The sequence below is a fragment of the Marmota flaviventris genome, chromosome 14 (genome assembly GCF_047511675.1).
Source record: "Marmota flaviventris isolate mMarFla1 chromosome 14, mMarFla1.hap1, whole genome shotgun sequence".
NCBI lineage: Eukaryota > Metazoa > Chordata > Mammalia > Rodentia > Sciuridae > Marmota > Marmota flaviventris.
In genome coordinates this window covers 6,188,185-6,198,273 of record NC_092511.1, presented here as the reverse complement: position 1 = coordinate 6,198,273, position 10,089 = coordinate 6,188,185, and the positions used below count along the sequence as shown (strand labels likewise).

General features: G+C 48.0%; 1 non-coding gene across 1 annotated transcript; it reads right to left on the bottom strand.

Moving 5' to 3' along the window:
- Positions 1-7,559: 7,559 nt before the first annotated feature.
- LOC114094718 (U6 spliceosomal RNA) lies at positions 7,560-7,670 on the bottom strand. The gene has a single exon (XR_003583119.1). It is a non-coding gene; the product is annotated as a U6 spliceosomal RNA (small nuclear RNA).
- Positions 7,671-10,089: the final 2,419 nt, after the last annotated feature.

Sequence of the window (10,089 nt, the reverse complement as noted above, 5' to 3'; positions counted from 1 at the left end):
CATGGGTGGGGATGGTCAACCTTCCAAATTTCTCCTGGGCCAGTTGTGAAAGCTCCATGCCAGGTGACGTCAGTGGGTGGCACTGGGGAACCAGAGGGGATGAGCTCAGCCCAGGCGGCACCTCTCACCCTGACGAGCAAACCCACAAAATCAGAGTGTGTGTGAGGGGAGCCAACCAAAGCCCCAAGATGGGTGTGGTGGGTGTTGGCAGCCGGCGGGGCGGGTGGCTGTGGCAGGAGGCCTTGTTCCTCTGGCAACATAGTGGAGTCTGTCCCACAATCGCCAGCCTTGAGTGCCACACAGGGCAGGCAGGAGGACTGAGGTTTGGATCGGGGCCTGCTGAGCACCCAGAAGCTGCCCCTCAATGTGCCTGTGGCCAGGGCCCCACCTCAGGGAGTGTCCTTTGCGGCTGTTGCCACGTGTTTATTCTTTCTTTTGGCAAATGTTTACTGAGACCCAGTACCGACTGTAGTGGGAAGAGTGTGGGTTGTAAAGTCAGCAACGTCTGGCCTGGTTGAACCTTTGATGCACATGGTCACGTGGCCTTCTGGACAATATCGATTCCTTGTGCCTCAGAGCCCTGCTCTGAAGAGTAGAACTCGAGTGTTGCTGCACATACGAAATAGGAGAGTGGAGGGCACCTGGCAGGTATTCAGTGAACGCAGTCAGTGTTGCTGCATGCCAGAAAGCGAGACTCAGCCGGGCCAGTGACGGGGGACAGCAGAGGCAGAAATGAGAGGCCCTCCTGGGCTCTCTGGTGGAGGACCCTAGCTAGATTCTAAAATCAGTGAACATCCTCAGAGCCATGACAGAGAGGAGCAAAGTGCCGGGGAGCACAGAGGAGGGCCTTGGCTGGGGAGGTGGGACTGGAGGTGGGTGTTTCAGTTGTGCCCATCGGGCAGAAAACAGGAGGAAGGGCATTGCAGGGAGGGACAGTCAACACAACTTCAGAAACAGGAAACATCAGTGTGGGCTGGAGGGACTGTACATAGATCTCCTGAGCCAAGGCCCCCTGGGTGATTCGAGCATGTCACAGGGACTCAGGGAAACATGGTGGAGAGATCCCCAATAGGCAGGGATTTGGTCACAACAGGCCCTTTTCATGGTGGACATGCTCCTATTGGCCATTTGAACCTTTTGGTTGCTTCTGAACAGGAGGCTAGAGTTGAATTAAGAAAGACCATTCTCTGAAATCAAAAAGGTATTGATGCATAAATGGACCTGCAGAGAGTGAGGCTGAACAATGGTCAGGAAGAGATTCATACATGGAAGGAAACTCGGTTTAGATAGAACGGCATCATCAATCAGTGAGGAAAGGACACGCAATTGAATCAATAATACCCAGGCCATCTACTATCTGTATGAAAAAATATGTAATTATGTTCCTATCTCACCCCATACAGGAGAATAGAGTTCATATGAATCCAAGACCTAATGACATCAGAAACACCGTAAAATAATTAGAAGAAAATTTACAGTTGAGGATGTTCACCGGTTTTATAATCCAGTCCAAAGTCTGTGACCTTGGTACAAAGTGTACTTAAGCACTGAAAGCAAAAATCACAGACTAAAAAAACATCAAATTTGACTACATTAGAAATTAAGACTTTTGTGTGACAAAAGACACTACAAACAAAAAGTATTGATTAGAGGAAAATAAGTGTGAAACATGATGGATGAAGGGTAGCTAACACAGATGTTCACAGAACTTCTGTAAAACAATGACAGGAAGACAAAGGGAAAAATATATGAGTAGGCAATTTTAAGAAGAAAGTTAAATGCGTTCACTCAATAGAATTAGTAAACAAACAATGCAAATTAAAACTACAAGTTACCATATTTCTTCACCAGATTGGCAAAAATTAAAGTCTAACAATATCGAGTGTTGGTGAGTTTGAAGGCCAGGGGTCCTCTTGCATACCACGGATGGGAGAATGGGTACCATGGTTTCATAGAGAAACTCAACAGTGTCTGGCCACACTGAAAGCATCCTACGACCCAGGGAGTCTCCTTCTGGGTGTCTAGAGAAACATTTGTACCTGAGTGCACAGGAGCCAGGAGGAGGGTTGTCTCCATATCATTTGTAACAGGGAGGGACTGAAAAACCCCTACAGAACAGTCAATAACAGGAGGGACACATGCAATGTCCATGCAGTGGAATTCCAGAGAGCAGGCGAGGGTAGACAAAGGCTGTGTGAGCACCAACACCGTCAGGTCCCAAGATGTGTCGTTGAGGAAAACATCAAGTTACAGAACAAGAAACATTTCAGAACACACAAAGCAATTCGACATATTTTATATACACACACTCAAGTATAAAAACTGGATTGGGTTGCTAAAACAAGGAGAATTCATTCAGAGTAGCCAGAGAGGCCGTGGACTCCAATGTCCCCTCCACCCTTCACTAACAGGCGCCTGTTATTACCGGAGGTGGAGGGTTGGTACAGTACACAAGGAGGTAGCCACAAGGAGTGTTCAGGGCAGGATTAGTGCAAGGTAAGTGAAAGTGAGACACACCCGGGAGAGAGGGTGGGCAGAGGGGTGGACGGATGGGCTCAGAACCTAATGCACTAAAATGATTAAGTCTTGGCCTTTTGGGGGGACTGGGCAGGAGGCTGTATTGGTAAGAAATCTTGGCTGCACCTCTTTGGGCCCCGTTCTTTGTGTAATTGTTGCCCATTTGGGGGAATCCATACCCCTGTGCTGTGTGCTATTGTGTCCAGTCTCAAGGTGTGCCTCCTTTTACAGGTCTCAAGTGAGGGGCTTGAGTCAGTCATTTGGTTACCTGGTGTGTTGATAAGCTCGTGGGCCTGGGTTTTTGATATGAGTTTGATACACTCATGCACCCATGTGCTTTTGATTGATTTGGTAAGTTCATGGGTGGTCTTTCTTATTAGCACGATTGAGTTATTTATCAGTTTATGCCTCAGGGTTGTGCCAGGCAGATGGTGGTTGGTTACTCATACAAACAAGGCGTGGAGTCCTTCCACCTCAGCACTTAAACACAAAGTGGAGTAACTCAAGTCTAGGCACAGCCTGAAGAATGCTCTACACATGATGGAGTAACTCAGAGCAGGCCACTGCCTGCTCTGCATAGCTCTGATGATTCAGGGCCCGACATGAGGCCTAGTACCATGGTGACAAGCGTGTGATGGAACAAATCTGCTCACCTCGTGGTGGCCAGGGGCAGAGAGAGTGAAGTGGCACCCCCTTTCTGCACAGAAAAGCCCTCTTCACCACGGCTGATTTTAGGACTGTCAGCAAAAGAGTCTCTGCAGCGGAGTCCAATGTAGATAAACTTCCTATTTTCGTGTTGCCCTGTTTACTTGGCCACTGGCCGAGAAGACACCAGCACTCTAGGTGCTGGACACCCCTCACTAGTTTTTCACAAACATATCCAGTATAGTACTTTGAAGAAATGTGCAAACAAGGCCTCTGGCCTTGAGCTGGGGCTTCACAGAGATGTCTACATTTTTAAGATAAGTTATAAATGGCTCCATGGTAACAGCTGGCAGGGGGAGGAAAGAAAGGGGAGAAGAAGCTCTCCCCTTCTCAGGTATTGTCCTTGAAGGGTTAACTTGCCCAAAACAGTGAAAGAAAAAGCTGCTTTATGTGAACTTCTGCAGACTGTGAACTTCTGAGCCCCTCCCCTTACATGCTGGGTATAAAATTTTGAAACTCCCTGAACTCGGGGTTCAGGGGATTGATTGACTACAGCAAAAGCTGTGCCCCCTGAACCTGGCTGCAGCCAAATAAAACTGTTTCCTGCTGTCTTCGGTGCCTTGCTTCATTTGTCCCTACAACAAGAGAGGTCGGCTGGATTTCTTACAGCAGCTCTGGAAGGAAGAGAGCAGAACCCGAGGCACAGGGCCCAGAGTCAGGTGGCTGGAAAATGCCTGGAGAGACAGATGGAACTGGATAGAGCCGTGATGCCTGGGCATGTCTCAAGAGGACCCCGAGATGCCTGGTGCAAAGTCTGGAGTGATTAATATACTGAAAATCAAACAATCAAAAGAGACAATTATTAGCTTCAGGGATTAAAAAAATTCTTGCAGGGAAGAAAAAGCAGTCATCATTTACTACATTGTTTAAAAAAACAAACAAACTATAGCCGTGTTTCCTTGGCTAAAGGAGGTACAGTGACTATAGAATGTCAAAGTTAAATCCTGGTTCATAGGAAGGAAGAGACACAGGAAGGCTTCACCTGTCTCAGGAGAGCTAAGGGCAGGTGAACTCAATTTCCATTCTCCGGTGATGAGAAGTCAGTGATTGTGTCCACACCAAAAGAGTCAAGAGCAATTTTGCAAGTGTGTCAGCTGAAGTAGAGTCCACACCAGAAGCAGGTGGACAGACTGAGAGTGGCAGCTTCGGGCAGGCAGGGCAGGAGGTGCTCCTGCGTTTTCACAGCACACCTTCTTTAACACCCAGGCACAACACGGAAGTGAAAGGAGGGCCAGGGTGGGCTCAGTGGGAGAGCACCTGCTGGCAGGCCTGAGGCCCCGAGTTCCGTCCCCAGCACCACAAGAGAAAAGTGACAGAGGAGAGAGGCGAGCTTCCCTCTGTCCTCGCTGCACGTGGACAGCAGCATTCCACCCTCCTGTGCTGACTCACGGGGGAGCACTTAGGGTCACGGGCAGGTTGGCTGGCCTCTGTTCTAGAACCTGAGAGGTCACGACACAGGCTTCCTGGTGGCAGCCAACGGTGCCGAGGCCCAGGAACACGGAGGATTAATGAGGGCCTGGATTGTGATGAGCACCTTGCAGGCCATCAAGCACACGAGGCGGGTGTCCCACCTCAGGGACCAGAAGTGGCAGGGTGACCACCTCTCCACAGAGCAGGCGTGACCTGAGTGCAGGCTACATTGAACATTTGGTGAACGTGTGTCCCCTACGTCACGGCAGCTTAAGTCACCACAGGCATGTGTACACGTGTGTGTGCCCCGTTCCTGTCTCCTCGGGCCCCACCTCCTGTGGGGGGGGAGAGGTTATGTTTTTCTCTTTGCAGAGGAGACAGCTAGGAGTCTGGAAGTTTAAACAATGAGCCTGGGGTCACCTCAGGCAGAGTCCCCCCACCCTCTGCCTTTGATCTCACCCTTTAATTACCCGTCTACTGGGCTCCACAGAACTCACCACAGAGACTAGAGGCACCAGCGTGTGGTGGCTTAAGCTGCTGTGAAGTGGGGGGACAATGAGGGGACATGAGGTGCTCAGACCCTCAATGAAGGCTTGCAGCCTGCCCCTGAGTACCTTCATCACCTGAGGTCCCCACACCATTCATCATTGTGACCATAGCAAACAACAAATAAGGCCTGTCTGCAGAGCTCGCCCAAGACTGGGTCAGCTGGAGCCCGAGCTAGCCAGGGCCATGGTTTCCTAGTAAGAGGACCCTCCAGAAAGGGCAGAGTAGGAGGAGGGACCAGGGGAAATGGGAACTGACATAGATCCAGCCCTCAGCCTGCGTCAGGTCTCTCACCCACACTATGTCACATGATTCCCACGGCATAACAACAAGGGGACAGTCACCCCCATTTTCTAGATAAGGACACTGAGGTCCAGTGGTGCCAAATTCACCTAGCTGCACAGTGGAAAGTGCCCAGGACTCTTCCTGCTTGGCCTGGCCACTCTGCCTAGCCAGAGCAGCGGGACTGAGACTCAGAATTTCCAGACGTGGCCTGTCCCGGGCTCTCATCTGTGGCACACCTAAGACTGGAAATGAATCGGTGCAAGGGAGGGCCCTGGCCGGATGGCGGCCCGTGGGCAGCACGGTATTTTTAGTCATTTTGTCATATAGACCGGAATGGAAGGGTGAGAAAGCACAGCGGCTGGCCTGGCCTGGGGAAGAACTCCTGAGGCCCGAAATCGGTGGAGCCAAAGCCCCCAGGGCCTCCGTCGGGCCTCCGAGCTGGGCAAACCCAGAGCAGCTGGCCTCTTTTTTTGAGGTCCCAAACCTCTTCCAGAAGGTATCAAATCAAAGTGTTGGAGCCAGAGAGAACCTTGCAGACTTTAGAGTCGGATCCCTCTCTGTTACAAATGGGCAACTGAGGCCAAGAGAAGGGTGTTTTATGTGAGTTAGTGACACAGCTGCAACCCTGACCAGGCCTGGACCCCCAACCGCATCCTCTCCTCACATCTCAGGGGCGAGGGACTGGGCAGAATGTGGAGGGTGTAGCTGCGGGAGTTAGAAAGTGATGGTCTTGTCTAGGACATATAACTACACATCCCAAGATAACTAGAGGGAAGAATGTGAAGGCCCCAAAACGTAGGATGATAACCTGAGGCACTGGAAATGCTAGTGATGCTGACTTGATCATTTAACAGTAAACACATGTAAAAATCATAAGGTCATCTACCAAAAGTAAGTACTATTAGGTGTCAACCTGAAAAAATTCAAATTAGCCAGATGCAGAGGTGTACACCTGTCATCCCAGTGACCCAGTAGGCTGAGACAGAAGGATCACAAGTTTAAGGTCAACCTGAGCAACTTAGCAAGACCCTGTGGCAAGATTTTAAAAATAAAAAGATGTAGCTCAGTACCAGAAAAAATTAAAATTAAAATTGAGAGAGCGCCCTGGGCCTGAATTCTCTCTCATCACTTAAAGGCTTGAGGACCTTGATCTCCACTTTGCCTTTCTTCCTCCACTGAGGATGTGGTGGCTCTCTGACAGATTCCAAGGAGGCAGCACAGCAGGGTGACTTCTCACCCTTCCTGCTCCACCAACCCCAGGGGCTTGTGGAAGGAAGGAGATGTGCAAGGAGCCACCTGAACCCTGCTGGATGCAGCCTTTGGGGCCACCCTGCTGCGCCCCGTGTGCCTGTGTGTTCAAGCTGTGTCATGCTTGTATCTTGGAGTCAGTGTCCCCATGATGCCAGAGGAATTGTGAGTATTGTTGGCATCTCTGGCTTTCATGCCAGGTTACTACTAATTCTCAGGATACTGAGGGTGGGGATCTGCCCCCAGCAAACCACGAGTTTGGGGGAATCTTCCTGTACCCAACTGTGTTCTAGGCACCACCCTTCATGAATGGGGTTGACATCAGTATCCCTGCTTTACAGGTGAGGAGACCTAGGCCCACAGGGTGGACAGCACATCAAATCTAGGTCAGAAGTCCACCCTGCTCAGCTCCAGCCTGAGTTCCCATAGCACACCACACCACACCCAGGACACGAAGCGTGGTGAGCTGGACTGATTACAGCTTCCACGCGCGAGAGATTTTACTGCAGCACTTTTTAGAAAAAACAAGCATGGTCTATTCCATAGGCCCCTCCATTAGAGGGGCCAGCTACAGTGTGGAGGCTGCCAGCTACAGTGTGGAGTGGGCTTTATCCCCAAGTGTGTGGTGCTTCCTGACACTGATCCTGGCAGGACAGGTCCAAGCCTGGGCCTCCCTGCCACCTCCGCTCCTGTCATTCCCAGCTAGTCACCACCATCAAGCAGGGAAGGGCAGCTTGTGGAATAGCAGAGTATGTGTACGTGTCTCTGGGTGCAGGTGGCAAAAACTCAACTCTTGGTGGGGGAGGGGAGTAACACTAAAAGGTGTGTGTGTGTGTGTGTGTGTGTGTGTGTTCATGGAATGCTTCACGGATTTGCCTGTCATCCTTGCTAATCAGGGGGCCTTGCTAATCTTTTCTGTATCATTCCAATTTTAGTATATGTGCTGCCCAAGCGAGCACTGTATATTTTTTAATGTATTTTTTTTTAGCTATAGATGGACACAATACCTTTATGTATTTATTTATTTAGTTTATATGGTGCTGAGGCTGGAACCCAGCACCTCACGCGTGCTAGGCAAGCGCTCCACCACTGAGCCACAACCTCAGCCCCAGGTCTGTATATCTATGTGGCTGAATCCCAAGTGGGAGGGAGAGAGAGAGAGAGAGAGACAGAGAGAGAGAGACTGTGTGTGTGTGTGTGTGTGTGTGCCCATGTTTCTGTCTGTGTGCGTGTGAGGCCAAATTTCGACTCAATCCAACAAGGATTATCTTTTTCAACTTGAAATATATTTTTTCGAATTTAGGTCTTTGTGTGACAAAGTCTCTCAATGGTACTCATTTGAAGTTATCTCATTTTGCTTTTATTCTTTTTTTAATATTTATTTTTTAGTTATAGGTGGACACATATCTTTATTTTACATTTATGTGGTGTTGAGGATCGAACCCAGTGCCTCATGCATGCTAGGCGAGCAGTCTACACTAAGCCACAATCCCAGCCCCTGTTTTGCTTTTATTCTTAAGAGACATTTGTGCAGTGTAGAAGTCTAAGTTGGTAATTATTCTCAGGAGATTGGATTCCACTATCTTCTGGCTTCTACCATTGCTTTGAGACATCAGCTTTCAGTTCTGCTTCACACAGGTGAATTTTCTTTCCAGCTATTTCTAAGATCATCACTTTTTGGTGGTTTATCTGAAGTTTCACAGTGACATGTCTGGATGTAGATGTCGTTTTACTTACCCAGCATGGATTCCCTGTGATTCTTTAATTTGTAGATTGGTGTCTTTTATTGGCCCCAGGAAATTCTTAGCCACTATCACCTCTGCCACATTGTCTTTCTCTCCTCTTTCTAGATCCCCAATCACATATTTACTGGACTTTTCCACTCCATGTCTCTTGCTCTTTCACCTGAATTTCCACCTCTTTGTATTTCCTTGCTGCACTCTGGGATATTTCTTCTAACCTATCTTATGATTCACTAATATCTCTTTTGCTATGTGAAATCTGCTATGAAACCCATCTTTTTAGTTTTAATTTCAATTATTGTATTAACTTTGGGATTATCTTCTTTCTACTTGAAGTATATCTTTTGGAATTTAGGTCTTGGAGACCTAATTTTATCTCCATTGAGAGACCTTGTTTTATGATTTTTACATGCTCTATTAATTTTTAATTTTCTATATGACTTTTGATTCCTACTGTCTGAACAGATTTTCAAGTCTGACTTTTATCTACTCGGCATCTCATAGTCTAGTTCTTGCTCAGAGAAATGAGTTTCCTTGAGTGTCTGAGTACCTATGACAATTCTGGTCACTGTATTTAAAAATTACTTGTAGGAATAACTTGCTACCCAGGATAAAAATACCTTCCTGGAAGAGGATTTGCATTTGTTTTTTCCAGACACTTGAGACATTACTATGTTCCAGGCTTCAGAGTTCCTGACCCAGGAGCTTTCTATTTCCAGATCTTAATTCTGCATTTCTCTTAGGGAAAATCTGTCAGACTTGGGTTTTAGTTTTCTGGCTTTAGCAAATTACCTCAGGGCATCTTTAATTCAGACTTACTTCTCTGGTATGGTGGTTCCTTGCTGTCTTAATATCTCTTGAGTGCTTTTATGAAACATATGTTTCACTTCCTTTATCCATATGTTTTCCTTCCTTTCAGTAGAAGAATCAATCCAAATAGCATGCCAACCATTCTGGAAATTAAAAGTCCTTTTGAATTTTAGACTCCAGACTGTAAATTCTCGAACAATAGCAGGCTTCACAATCTTCAATGTGAATAAAATTCACCCCAGTGTCACCTATGGATCTGAAGTGTCCCCTGAAGGTCCAGGTGATGGAGGCTTTGTTACCAGCCTGCAGCACCATTGGGAGGTGGTGAGACTTTTAGGAGGCGGGGCCTGGTGGAAGGTAGTTAAATCACCGGGACTGCCCTGGACGGGGGTGTGGGGACACTGGTGCCTCCTCTCTCTCTCTCTCTTTCTCTCCCCCACCCCTTGCTTCCTGGTGCCATGAAGTGGGTAGCTTTGCTCTCCATGCACTCCCACCATGATGTTCTGCCTTGCCATAGGCCCCAAGGCAGTGGGGCCAAGCAACCCCGGACTGAAATCTCTGAAATCTAAATGAACTTTTCCTCCTTATGAGTTATTCGCCTTAGGTATTTTGTCACAGTGACAGAAAACTGACTAACACATTCAGAATCTTCTTAGAATGTATACTCTGACTTAGTCTGGAAGGAGGAACCATGATTTTGAATCTCTAACAAGCTGTAGAAGATGCCAAGACTCTGGGTCCATGGGCCACAATCCTGAGTAGCAAGGCAACAAAAGACATTTTCCTAGAAAACACTGGAGATCTCTGAGATTATAAAACAAGGCTT